Genomic DNA, 13470 nt, shown 5'->3' on the forward strand with positions numbered 1-13470 from the left:
TCAGAGATGTTATCTATAAGGTTTTGTGATATATTGTCTAAGCTAGGTGAAGCTTGGAGGGTATGTAATTTGCAAAAACAATTAAAGCAAGTTTACTCAGTGAAGGCAGGTTACAGGATATTACTTATAAAGCCAGTTAGAGTTTCAGGGAACTAATTGATAACTGCCCTTGGTTTCATCTGCTAAGGGAACATCTGAACCCCATGATCTCATGTTGTTGCTGGTAAGTGATTATCATTCTCCAGTGATTGCAGGTACAGCTCTGCAAGGGGAATTGAGATTATCTCAGAAAACAGTTTGAAATGCAAATATCAGGAAATTAGAAATAGTATTGAGGCATTCGTTCAAAGATAATGAAAGAAATAGCTCTGGGGAAATATCATGGGATTTTTTTTAAAATTATTTATTTATTTATTTATTTTTGGCTGTGTTGGGTCTTCGTTTCTGTGCGAGGGCTTTTTCTAGTTGCGGCAAGCGGGGGCCACTCTTCATCGCGGTGCGCGGGCCTCTCATTATCGCGGCCTTTCTTGTTGCGGAGCACAGGCTCCAGACACGCAGGCTCAGTAGTTGTGGCGCACGGGCTTCATTGCTCCGCGGCATGTGGGATCTTCCCAGACCAGGGCTCGAACCAGTGTCACCTGCATTAGCAGGCAGATTCCCAACCACTGCGCCACCAGGGAAGCCCTCATGGGATTTTTTTTTTAATAAATTATTTATTTATTTATTTATTTTTGGCTGTGTTGGGTCTTCGTTGCTGTGCGTGGGCTTTCTCCAGTTGTGGTGAGTGGGTGGGGCTACTCTTCGTTGTGGTGCGTGGGCTTCTCATTGTGGTGGCTTCTTTTGTTGTGGAGCATGGGTTCTAGGTGCACGGGCTTCAGTAGTTGTGACACACAGCCTCAGTAGTTGTGGCTCATGGGCTCTAGAGCGCAGGCTCAGTAGTTGTGGCGCACCAGCTTAGTTGCTCCACGGCATGTGGGATCTTCCCGGACCAGGGCTCGAACCCGTGTCCCCTGAATTGGCAGGTGGATTCTTAACCACTGCGCTACCAAGGAAGTCGGGATTTTTTTTTTTATAAATTTATTTATTTATTTATTTATTTGGCTGCGTTGGGTCTTCGTTGCTGTGCGCGGGCTTTTCTCTAGTTGCAGCAAGTGTCGCTGCGGTGCATGGGCTTCTCATTTGCAGTGGCTTCTCTTGTTGTGGAGCATGGGCTGAAGGCGTGCGGTCTTCAGCAGTTGTGGCACACGGGCTCAGTAGTTGTGGCTCGTGGGCTCTAGAGCGCCGGCTCAGTAGTTGTGGTGCACAGGCTTAGTTGCTCTGCAACATGTGGGATCTTCCCCAACCAGGGCTCAAACCCGTGCCCCCTGCATTGGCAGGTGGATTCTTAACCACTGTGCCACCAGGGAGGTCCTGCACGTATGTAATTTTAAAAGGGATGAATAAATGAGTTATGTAATGTGGGTAATTCAAGATTACATTAACACCTTGAAAGAGGCTCACAGAAGAGAAGAAGCACAGATCATGAGAAGCACAGGTTACTGTCGTGGTCCGAACGCAGGTTGGAAAAGAATTTCCAGACACAAGGCAGAATGTAAAGAGGATAGAATTTATTAGAGGCAATGGTTGCTGCCAGAACAGTGGGCCGACTTCAGAGTAGTCTGGGAGAGCCAACCCCAAACACGTGCTATTAGTCAGTTTTTATAGCCAGAGAAAAAAGGAATGGTCCAAGGTGAAAATTTCGTTTTCTGATTGGTCGAGGCACATATACCTTCCTTCTGTAGGGTGGGAGTGGGACAGGGCAGATGCCTTTCCTTATTTGGAATGAGAGAGGAACAGGTCCCATCGCCCAGGTGGGCTCAGGAATTTCGTAACCATCGCAACATGGCGGGGAGAGTGACAAGAGCCCAGTAAGGTATGTGACGCTGAAAGAAATAATCAAATGAAAGTAGAAAGAGGTGAAAGTGTGGAAGGAAGCTACCACCTTGTGCTGTTTCATTATTTCAAAAACATATACTAAACATCTCACCAGCTTCAGAGACAGGTCTAGATGTGTGTTATATATCAGTGAAGAAAGAAATGTGTCCTCATGTAGTGTCCTTCAAAAGCCTTTATTGAGGAGCATAACCAATAAGTCACAAAGAAAATGCTACATATTATAGTAAATTATAAGGTGACAGGTAGAAATGAAAAAAAAAAAAAAAGAGCAGCACCAAGGAATAACAAGAATGTGGAGTCAGGAGGATTTCAGTAGGAAACAGAGGGTTGTTCTCATAAGGAGATGATATTTGAGCACACAATTAAAGGAGGGGAGGAAGGGAATTCCCTGGCGGTCCAGTGGTTAGGACTCTGCACTCTCACTGCCGAGAGCGCGGGTTCAATAATCCTTGGTTGGGGAACTAAGATCCCACAAGCCGTGCAGCTCAGCCAAAAAAATAAATAAATAAATAAGGATCCATGGAGAAGAAACAGTCAGTACAATGTCCTAGTCCCAAGGTCCAGAAATTGGATGTGATTGTTGTCTGACATTAGTTTTTTTTTTTAATATTTTTTTTGATGTGGATCATTTTTTTAAAGTCCTTATTGAATTTGTTACAATATTGCTTCTGTTTTATGTTTTTGGGTTTTTGGCCACGAGGCATGTGGGATTTTAGTTCCCCAACCAGGGATCGAACCCGCACCCCCTGCATTGGAAGGCGAAGTCTCAACCATTGGACCGCCAGGGAAGTCCCTGTTTGACATTGTTAGTGATATACTTTGGTGAATTTTAATAATTCATACGAAATTTGCCTACTGTGTGCACAGTTCCATAAATACATCCATATGTCTCTACTGCAGACCTCCTTTCAACAATCTTCTCAACTTTTCCTTCCTTACCAGGGCAGATCATTGGCTGCTATCCTGGAATCTATATATATGGTCACCTTTGAATAACGATTCTTCCACACAAAATGGATGGCCAAATCATAGCATAACCCATTGGAAAAACGTTTCTACTCCATTATCTTTCAGAGACACCCTGAATGTGGCTGTGATGCGGCCACTGTCGATTTTACGTGCACCCATAAAGCAAAATGAGCCAAGCAGAACCCCAGCTCAAGCTTTCTCCTCTTCCCTCTGGCTGTGCAGGGCGCCCAGACAGCCACGGAAGTGAGTTGTTACCATGTTGGTGGGGTCTCAACTACCTATTCATGCAGCCTAGTTGTGTTCTCTAGAACTGATCTGGCTCAATCCTGGCTGTACATTTCTACCTTATAATGGAATACAGCAGTGTCCGTAGACTTCATGACTTGGTTGGTCCAATCAGGGTCCTTAGACTTCATGACTTGGTTGGTCCAATAGACCAACGACCCTCATAGTGGGTCGTTCTGGATGCATGGATATCTGATGCCCCATACTCAAGTGTTCTGTTCTTATTCTAGCACAGTGACCCATCAGGAGCTGTTTCAAAATGATGTATAAATCTGTCCTGCAGATGGTATGGACTTCCTCCAGAGCCCCAGGAGGCTGCATTGTGATTCTCTGGCTGGGGTTGAGAATACGATTCCTACTCAACTTGGGTGAAACTTATAGGATATAAGCTATTATATTGTATGTTAAGTAGTTGAAAAAGAATTCACAATGGCCAATGTGAACTTCCATGTTAGTTGTTTTGAAACATCTGCTGTGGGACTGCTAGTGTTACTTCAGATAAAAAATTTGATTGACAATGTACCTCATTGAAACAGAAAAAGCAAATGATAACGATGAGACCTCTTGGGGCATAACCGTTACACCCACTGACAGACTCCTTAAAGAGAAACCACTGGACTTCCCTGGTGGTCCAGCGGTTAAGACTCCGTGCTTCCAATGCAGGGTATGAAGGTTCAATCCCTGGTCGGGGAACTAAAGTTCCACATGCCTCACGGTGCAGCTGAAAAATTTAAAAATAAAAAGAAAGAAAAAGGGAGAAGGAAAGAAAGAAAGAAGGAAAGAAAGAAAGGAAGAAAGAAAGAAAGAAAGAAAGAAAGAAAGAAAGAAAGAAAGAAAGAAAGAAAGAAAGAAAGAAAGAAAGAAGAAGGAAGGAAGGAAGGAAGGAAGGAAGGAAGGAAGGAAGGAAGGAAGGAAGGAAGGAATTAAGAAAGAAAGAAAAAGAAAGAAAAGAAACCACTGAACTGAACGACTTGAAGCCTCTTCGCTGGAGGACCCCACTCCACACTGCTGAGAACTGTTCCAGACGGACACTGCCAGAGCCCTGTTGGAGCAGAAGGTGACCTTCCACTCACTCTTGTCACGAGACCAGTTGCAGAACTGGAGACAGCTGCTGGTGCTGAGATACCTTCTTCACAGAGGTCTTGTAGTGGATGTTAATCCCTTTCCTATTTTCCCTACTTTGTGCTAATTTTGTGCAATAAACCCGAATGATTCTCGAATTGAGTATTGGTTACTTTTGGTATATTTCCAATTCCGTGATTCTTACCTGGCCTTACTGCTGGGCCCTGCAATAAACATCCTACCTTGAGGAGGCCTTGGTAGCTGTGCAAGTGTGTTGTGCTGTTTCCATGACCCAAAATATAATGAACCGCTGGTATGGAGAGTCACGTGCTTAGGGTCTAGAGAGCTTCTGTTTCTGGGAGAGCCCAATGGGTAACTAGTCATTTGTTGTTTTATTGTTTTAATGATTTATAGAGTTGAGGAGGGCTAGATTTTTTTCATCAGAAGCTCACGGGCAACTAATGACTATCATAAGTTGTCCAGAGACTCGACGAGGCATGAGATGGGGTTACTGAAGTTTCTTTAGTGCAGGAATCTCTGAGGGCACAAATGGGAGTGGCTGCTGATTTCAGTTTGGAAGTAAAATTTATAAATAAGAATATGTTGCCATCAAAAGTACTAAAAGAAAAAAAAAGTACTAAAAGATGTTGGACTTGTATGTCCATGATGAGTGTGTCAAATAAGTCTTCTTGGAGGTAGATGTACTCAATGTAAGGTCATACCTGTGCTCCTGGAGAAACGTGAGTGCAATGATGATCCTATCTGCAAGGATTGTGTGTGATGACAATGCCGTTGATGTACCCGATGGGCATCCTGGAAAGGATGTATTGTGTCACTTTGGAGGTGAAGGCAAACTACAGCTGAGAGGCTGTTGATCTCAAGGGAGGTCTCCCAGTTACCACACCCCCTACACCAGGTTTTCAGCTCAAGCCTGACAACTAGTGAGCCTGGTTTAGGTGCAGAGGTGTCAGCTTCTGCTACTCCAGGGAGCCTTTATAAATAATTAGTTTGTCCAGGCAGACTTGCATGATGGGGAGAGATAGCACTGACTATTCGTCCCCTTACCCCTGCCAAGCTTTGACAGGGGCCAAGTCCTGCAGAGTTGTTACAGGCCCAGCAATTTAGGGTAGGAAGATAAAGTCACACTTGGAACAGACAATGCAGAGCCTCACAAAGTATTGCCCACAGGACTTCCCTGGTGGTCCAGTGGTAAGACTCCAAGCTTCCAATGCAGGAGGCCCAGGTTCGATCCCTGGTCAAGGAACTAGATCCTGCATCATGCCGCAACTAAGAAGCCTGCAAGCCACAACTAAGACCCGGTGCAGCCAAAAACAAATACTAAATAAATAAATATTAAACCAAAAACCAAAACAAAAAAACCCAAAGTAGTGCCCACGATTGCCAGCAAGAGGTAGAGCTTTCCCAGTGTTAAAATAAAAAACAGAGACGAGCCTTGAAAATTCCCCGAGCAGACAAAAGCAGTTTAATCTTACAAAACAAAGCTTAATTTAGTTTATTTTGCAAGACTAATTTGTCCTGGGTCATTTCTTGCTTATGCCTTCAGAAATTATAAGCAAAACTTGAACTGTTTCTCAAGGTTGGTATGAGGTAACCACTGACCAATTTCCTATCATTTAAGAAAATTCTAATACCATAAGCAATCACTAAGACGAATAAACAGTCCCTGCTTTCTCATTATCTAAGTTGCTTTGTAACAATATACCCCTGTGTTGCATACTACATTTTGGTATGAGTGTTCCTCGTTTGCATGCTGTCTTTTTGGTGTGTGTACAATAAACTTTCACAAATTACTGCTTTGGTGATTCATTGGTTTTACTCCTGTTATTCATGAACTTTTGACCTCAGATGGTGTTGCTAGTAATCCCTGACCATCATGGGGGTCTCCTCCTGTCCCAAACTAAACCATTCTCTTCATGAGGACACTTGTTCTAAAAATAGAAATGCTGGATATGGTACAGTAATGTCGCTGTGGGGTTTCAAGGCAAAGGAAGGCAAGGGCAGAGTAAACAGTTTAAGATTGGGTATTTGAATAACTCAGGTGAGACTTGGGGCACAGGGGTGATCTTTAGTTGCCTGGAGCCTGGCCCTGGGATGATTAGGGCAGAGGAATATTGTGGAGTAAGACATATAATATGGATTAAACAGTGTTCCTTGTTGAGTAGGACACAGTTACTGTCAATACAGGCAAGGGAGACATTGGTTATCAATAGGCTGAAACCTGCACAAAACACATAGCTACTATCAAAACTGAGAGGAGTCGTCAGTTAGATCCATTAAACTATAATTTGGTTAATAAATACTGAACTGTAAAATGCCTTCACTGATTAAATTTGCTTCAGTTGATTCTATAAAAACTTGAATGTCATCCAAGCATCACACGGCCTAAACAATTAAGATGTTTGCCGGATTTTTTTTCACGAACTTGGAGTCAGCTGGGTCCAGTTCAAGCTTGAGCCAATCAAGACTGACTGGGACAACAAACTCTTCAACTGGGCACGCACGAGTTATCCAATCAGTTACGATTTGACATCAGAGGGCCAAAGACTCCACCCTTAGAACATGCTAACGTCGCCATTTTCTGAACATGAGTCCCATGGAGAAGCATGTAGCTTTGTTGTGCAAAACCATGATTACTTCACATTTTTCTTATCTCTAATCACCTTCCCCCATGCTCCCCACACCTCAGGTTTATCCCATAAGTATCCAGAGCCTCTCACCTTCAGGGAGATGGATTTGCGATTTGTTCTGTCTCCTTGTTCGGCTGCCTCATGAATAAACCCTTTATCTGCTCAGCTTCATTCTCTCAGTTCTCATACCTCAGTACTCAGGCTCAAAATTACCTTTTTACAGCTGTTGTAAATATTTCCTCACAGCTATTTTCTCCACTCTCTTCAAATAGCTGCAGAATCATTATCAATAACTCTCGGGAATTTTTTCACTGATAATCTCAACTCCCTGTGCAGATCCCTGGTGCACACCCCTGGTGATCACTTCACAGCAAGGAGACGACCTCATGGTGTCCCAAACATTTATCTCAGGGTTCATATGACCCATTTTGGGCTCATGCTCCCAATGTGACAATGATGGTCACTGTTCAGGCAGGAAATAGCATTCAAATGGTAGCACTTCTTTTCTAAGAGGTCTCAGATGTTAAAAGCAATTCTATATATGGTGGTATTGTTACAGACCAGGGTTCTTGGCCTTCCCCAATAAATAGAAATTGACTAGAGGCCAGACAAGAAATTCAGGCAAGGCTTTATTGGGGCCCCTGCTGCAGCAGGGGGCAGCGAGAACAAACAAGTTCCCTTGCTTGCCGGCTCCTCAAGGGGGAGCAAGCTTGTTCCTTATATGGGGTGAGGGAAGGGGTCTGTCCAGGGGTCTGGCTGGAGGGGTGGCTTAGGTGTTTTGCCCACCCCTTAGGTGGTGCTGTGTGCAGGGGGGCTTGCACAGTACCCTGCTTTTGCTCCCAACACCCTGTTTTTGCTCCAGGCCCTTCAAAAGTGGCAGTTGGGTTTTTTTGGTCTCTTTGTATCTTTTGGTTCCAGAATTTGCCCCAACCGCGCGTGCATGCAGTTATTTTCAGTCCCATACAGTTTCGTCGTATTTTGTTGCTTGAGGAGAGGTGTGTCCAGGTGCAAGCACTGCAGCACTGCAGCAGAGGGTCCCAGGTCCCAGCAAAGGGTCCCAGGTCCCAGCCCGTCTCAGTATACCAAGTAAGAAATATTACTTGGAAAAAAGTGCTGCTTCCTGGGATGAATACAATCACTGATTATACAGGTAGGAGAAAAGTTTTCTGAGGAAATCTATCTACTGGCTCCAGAGTATCTCAACATCCGTCTCTCTTCTTCCACTCCATGGCCCTGTCTGGAATATTTCCTCTCTTGTCCCTAACCAGAACTGAAAGTAACAACACTGAACCTAAAGCTTCAGTCCAAATGTATTTTTTTTAACAGTAAAATTTTGTTTATTTATTTATTTTGGCTGCGCCGGGTCTTAGTTGCAGCATGCGGGCTCTTTAGTTGTGGCATGCATGTGGGATCTAGTTCCCCGACCAGGGATGGAACACAGGGCCCCTGCATTGGGAGCGTGGAGTCTTACCCACTGGACCACCAGGGAAGTCCCTAGAATGTATTTAAAAGGCAACAAGGTAATGGTTACTAGCTCCCAGGTATGAATGGACGAGAGAAACTTGGTGTGGTGTGTCCTTTTGGTTTTGCAGCTTTCCGGACTATCTGAAATAATATGACTCCAAACATTTCTTTAATTAGTGCAGACAGCAATCCACGGAATCTGCGTGCGGGCCCTTGAAGAGGAGCTAAGCCCCGCCCCATCCTCGGGAATTAGGGGTGCCACTTACAAACCCCTTCTTGTGGTACCCTGCCTTTCCCCAGGAGCCCAGGCCCAGGCCCTGAACCTGTCCCTAGGCCGATGGCTCACCAAGAACTACATTACCCAGAAGGCTCTGCGCCACACGTCCAATGAAGGCCCGGGAGAGGGGCGTTTCCGTGCGTGCGGAAGACGTCGGAGCGGGACTTCCGGCATCTTAGGCGCAACCAGACATTATGTCGGTTGTTGTGAGGATCTACGCGCTACGGGGCTCTTGAATGCTTGGTCTGGACCGAGGGTGGAGGAATTGGGAAGACGCGTGAGGAGGCGTTGTCCCCGCTGCTCAGAGGCGAGACGAGGTTCGGCGGTGGCGACGCCTGCGGTGACCCCGCCGCCGGGGCGGGGCTTGGGACCGCGGTATCCACGTCCTCAACCCGGATGCCCGCCTCTCCTGGCGCACTCCGCCCACAGACTCCGATGGCGGCGGCCGCGCTGAGGGACCCCACTCAGGTACACGCTCCTCCTCCACCCCACCAGACACTAAAGCGCCGAGTGCGGGGCGCCTGCTCCTGTGCCTGCAGCCCAGGCCCGGTGTCCGGGATTGTGGGGTCCCTGTTTCTGACAGTGCGGTGGCGCGTGTGAGGGGGGGACAGGCAGAGGGACCGACAGGTGCAAAGGCTTGGAGGTCGGACTGAGCCAGAGGCATTGGGGAGATCGGGGATCCGGGTCGTGTCAGCACCGAGCAGGATGTGAGGAGTCACACCTGGGTTGAGGAGTTGTACTTTCATTCTGAGGGTTCTGGGAGCCATAAGAGTTTCGAATAGAAGGAGTACTTGATCTGAGTGGAGATTTTAAAAGTATCCCACATTTTGCGCTGGGCGAAACAGATTAGGTTGGGGCAGGGAATGTGAGGATGGATGCGTGGAGATTGGTAAAGAGGCTACTGCAGCGGCTTCAAGGAATGTTTTGACGGTGGATGGACTTGAGTGCCAGGAGAGGGGGAAGAAGTGATCAGGTTCTGGATATATTTTAAAGATACCACCGCCAACATTTCCTCCTGCATCAGATGAGGCTGTGATTGATAGTAAGTGAAAAACCAAGTTTTAAATTTTTTTGTTTTTTTGTTTTCATGGACATTTTGAAAATGGAAATCAGGAAGTCAAACTAGGGAGCAGGTTTCAGAGTGGACATGGTTGATTCTGAGATGTCCAGAGTGGAGGTGTCACATGAGCAGCTGGACTGGAAGGTCTGGCGTTCTGGAGAAGGGGCTGGGTTGGAGATGTCCACAGGGTGTAGAGAGTGGTCTGGACTAGGTCAAGGCCTGGAGATCAGATTTAGGGGTAGCAGTCTTTTTTTTATATAAATTTATTTATTTTTAAAATTTTTGCCTGCGTTGGGTCTTCGTTGCTGCGCATGGGCTTTCTCTGGTTGTGGCGAGTGGGGACTACTCTTTGTCGCGGTGCGCGGGCTTCTCACTGTGGTGGCTTCTCTTGTTGCGCAGCACAGGCTTTAGGCGCACGGGCTTCAGTAGTTGTGGCACGTGGGCTCAGTAGTTGTGGCTCGTGGGCTCTAGCGTGCAGGCTCAGTAGTTGTGGCACACGGGCTTAGTTGCTCCGCAGCATGTGGGCTCTTCCCAGACCAGGGATTGAACATGTGTCCCCTGCATTGGCAGGCTGATTCTTAACCACTGCGCCACCAGGGAGGTCCCATGGGTAGCAATCTTAAGTATGTTATTTCAAATGGTCTTTGGGGTGAGAGAGGAGGGCTGTGGATGGAGGCGGGGGGGAAAGGGTGGGCATTTCTGAGACTTCCCTCCACAAAGGAGGGGCATTCTGTTTGTCCAGTGTCTGCATGAGGAGAATGCTTTGTAGGGCACAAGGAACCTGGCCTGGCAGCAGAAGATGGGGTGTCGTAAAATTACTGTCTGATGACAGTTACCCTTGCTTTTGAACAACCTGTTCTAAGAGAAACACACACTGAAAAGCTCCTCCAGTGCCAGGAGTGATTCCACTTTACTCAGTCTTGCCAAAGCCACAAAATCCCTCAAATGCCATATGATAGATTGTCCCAGCCTGTGTGTGTGTGTGTGTGTGTGTGTCTGTGTGTGTGTGTTTAATTAATTTTTATTGGAGTGTAGTTGCTTTACAGTGTTGTGTTAGTTTCTACTGTACAACAAAGTGAATCAGCTATATGTAGACATATGTCCCCCCTTTTTTGGATTTCCTTCCCATTTAGGTCACTGCAGAGCACTGAGTAGAGTTCCCTGAGCTATACAGCAGGTTCTCATTAGTTATCTATTTTATACATAGTATCGATAGTGTATATATGTCAATCCCAATCTCCCAATTCATCCCACCACCACCCCTTTCCCCCCTTGGTGTCCATACGTTTGTTCTCTAAGTCTGTGTCTCTATTTCTGCCTTGCAAATAAGATCATCTATACTATTTTTCTAGATTCCACATATATATGTTAATATACAATATTTGTTTTTCTCTTTCTGACTTACTTCACTCTGTATGACAGTCTCTAGGTCCATCCACGTCTCTACAAATAGCCCAATTTCGTTCCTTTTTATGGCTGAGTAATGCATTGTATATATGTACCACAGCTTTATGCATTCCTCTGTTGATGAACATTTAGGTTGCTTCCATGTCCTGGCTATTGTGAATAGTGCTGCAGTGAACATTGGGGTGCCGCCTTGTGTTTTTTCTTTGTTATTTATTTATTTATTTGGCTGTGCTGGGTCTTAGTTGCGGCGGGATCTTCAATCTTCGTTGCGGCTTGTGGGATATAGTTCCCTGACCAGGGATTGAACCCGGGCCCCTTGCATTGGGAGCGCAGTCGTAGCCACTGGAAGTCCCTCTCCTTGTTTTTGACTAAATGTTCCAAGGAGGACAGGCTTCTTGCCTCACAGGAAGTTCCTACCAAAGAATTCCTTTAACATAAGTTGTCCCAACACAGGAAATGTTTCTGCCCACACTTCTGTATACTATTTGTAATTTTAATGAGCATAGGAGAGGCAAAACTCTATCTCTGCCAATCTTAGGTTTTCAGATGGGTCTCTTTAAGAAAAAAACAGACTAAATGAGAAAAACAGTATATTAATATGTGCAGCACACAACACATGGGAGAAACCTAAACCAAAAGTAACTGGAATTGGTGGCTTAGAATTCTAGTTTATATTAGTATCTTCGAAAAAGAAGAGTAAATTTGTAGAGAAATGACAGAACGAAGAAAAGCAGTTTTAGGCTTCCAAGGGCAGCAAACTGAGAAGGTAAATACGGGGGAGGAACCTAATATTGTGTGGTTTGATTGCAGATTCCTTTGGTGCCAGTCTCTGGGCTGAAAATCTGTCTCCAATAAAAGGAGAATTTATATCTTGCCTTTAGGTAGAAAAAGGGGAACTTTTTCTGTGTTTGCTGTTTCTCACTGCCTTCAGCTCAAAATAATTTTTATGTCAAAGAGGCATATTTTGGGGTGATATTATTCTGATTTTCTTTATGAGCTACAAAACAGCCAGGAAAAACAGTTTGTGTTATTGAAATTCCTATATTATTCTCCCTTTGTATACTCTATCCAATTTTATGAGAGAATTTATGAGAGAGATTTTATGAGAGAATTAAGCATTACTTTCCCAAGGAGTTCATTGTAGGTAGTGAACTGATTATTCTTCTATGCATTTAGACTGGTCTTAGGCATGTACTTTCCTTGGGGTATTTAAGACAGTATCCACTGAAATCATTTTCTGTGGGAACAAATTCTCTCATGGAACCCCATTTGAGAAAGGCTGCTAAAGATTATGGTCTCACCAATTCCATTGTGTATGGGTGGGTTTTCTTACACCAATAAGCAATTCTCTCACGCCAGCTGAGTGTCCTATAATTCAAGTCAATTCTGACACTGTTTACCCAGAGGTAGCATCAGATCCCACAGGTTAAGGTCTCAGTCCCATAAGACTCCCCCCACCCCACACACACCCTTTCAGACACCAGTCGTTAAGTCCATGTTTTCACCTGGGCTTCTGAACTGATTGGAGGTTCCAACAGCCTCCCTTTTGGGTTCAATCAGTTTTCTTAGAGTGGCTCACAGAACTCAGAGAAACATTTTACTAACTAGATTACCAGTTTATTATAAAAAGATATAACCCAGGAACAGCCACATGGAAGAGATGCATACAGGGAAAGGTATGGGGAAAAGGTGCAGAGTTCCCATGCACATTGCTCTTCCTGCATCTCCATATGTTCGTCAACTTGGAAGCTCTCTGAACCCTATTCTTTTGGGTTTTTATGGAGGCTTCATTTCATAGGCATGATTGATTACATCCTTGACCATTGGCGATTGAACTCAGGCTCCAACCGCTCTACCCCCTCAGAGGCCAGGGGGTAGGACTGAAAGTTCCAACCCTCTAATCTTGTGGTTGGTTCTGCTGGAAACCAGCCCCGCCATCCTTTTGTGCTTTCCCAAAGTAACCTCATAAGGGCATTTTTATTGCTCGTCTCACTTAGGAAATACCTAAGGTTTTAGGAGTTCTGTGCCCAAAACCTGGACAAAGACCAAATGCAGGGACCTCCCTAGTGGCACAGTGGTTAAGAATCCGCCTGCCAGTGCAGGGGACACGGGTTCGAGCCCTGGTCCGGGAAGATCCCACATGCCGCGGAGCAACCAAGCCCGTGCACCACAACTACTGAGCCTGCGCTCTAGAGCCCGCGAGCCACAACTACTGAAGCCCGTGCTCCACAACAAGAGAAACCACTGCAATGAGAAGTCCGTGCACCACAACAAAGAGTAGCCCCCACTTACCGCAACTAGAGAAAGCCCGCGCACAGCAACAAAGTCCCAACGTAGCCAAAAATAAATAAATACATTTATTT

The 13470-nt window shown here is 45.4% G+C and overlaps 1 non-coding gene across 1 annotated transcript; it reads left to right on the forward strand.

Annotated features, from left to right (window-relative positions):
* The first annotated feature begins 5443 nt into the window (after positions 1-5443).
* TRNAW-CCA (transfer RNA tryptophan (anticodon CCA)) lies at positions 5444-5515 on the forward strand. The gene has a single exon. It is a non-coding gene; the product is annotated as a tRNA-Trp (tRNA).
* The last annotated feature ends 7955 nt before the right edge of the window (positions 5516-13470 follow it).

Source organism: Eschrichtius robustus, chromosome 19 (assembly GCF_028021215.1).
Source record: "Eschrichtius robustus isolate mEscRob2 chromosome 19, mEscRob2.pri, whole genome shotgun sequence".
Classification (NCBI taxonomy): domain Eukaryota; kingdom Metazoa; phylum Chordata; class Mammalia; order Artiodactyla; family Eschrichtiidae; genus Eschrichtius; species Eschrichtius robustus.